Source organism: Harpia harpyja, chromosome 13 (genome assembly GCF_026419915.1).
Source record: "Harpia harpyja isolate bHarHar1 chromosome 13, bHarHar1 primary haplotype, whole genome shotgun sequence".
NCBI lineage: Eukaryota > Metazoa > Chordata > Aves > Accipitriformes > Accipitridae > Harpia > Harpia harpyja.
In genome coordinates, this window is record NC_068952.1 from 18,519,213 (window position 1) to 18,519,741 (window position 529).

General features: G+C 57.8%; 1 non-coding gene across 1 annotated transcript; it reads right to left on the minus strand.

Moving 5' to 3' along the window:
• Positions 1-222: 222 nt before the first annotated feature.
• TRNASTOP-UCA (transfer RNA opal suppressor (anticodon UCA)) lies at positions 223-309 on the minus strand. The gene has a single exon. It is a non-coding gene; the product is annotated as a tRNA-Sec (tRNA).
• Positions 310-529: the final 220 nt, after the last annotated feature.

Consider the following 529-nt stretch of genomic DNA (forward strand, 5'->3'; position numbering starts at 1 on the left):
CCACCACTCGCCTTGCTCCGAGGGGACGGTCAAAAACAATGAAAGGCAAAAAACAACGAAAGGCAAAAAGCCACATATGGATGAATGGGACCTCCCTGTTGTGCCAGAGAGTGCTCTGTAGGAAAGGCGGGGAAGCAAAATGCCTCCCTCACACTGTGACACCTCGGGATATCGCTCTGGTGGGCATCGCCTTTAAAAGGGCGATATTCTGGCCTCCCACTACGCCCGAAAGGTGGAATTGAACCACTCTGTCGCTAGACAGCTACAGGTTTGAAGCCTGCACCCCAGACCACTGAGGGTCATCCGGGCAAAGAATAAACTGACGTCGCCCCCTTATATAAACTCCTAGCCTTCTCTCGCCCTCAGGTCAAGGTGAGGGGTGCTTTGCCCGGAGAGCTGCGTCCCCCGCCTGACCTCGGTGTGGAAGCCGACAGGCAGCGGGGCGAGGGTGTGCGATGGCGGGAGGGGAGGGGTGGGTACAGCCGCCACTGTCGGCCCAGAAGCACCCGGGCGCTGTATGCAAATATAG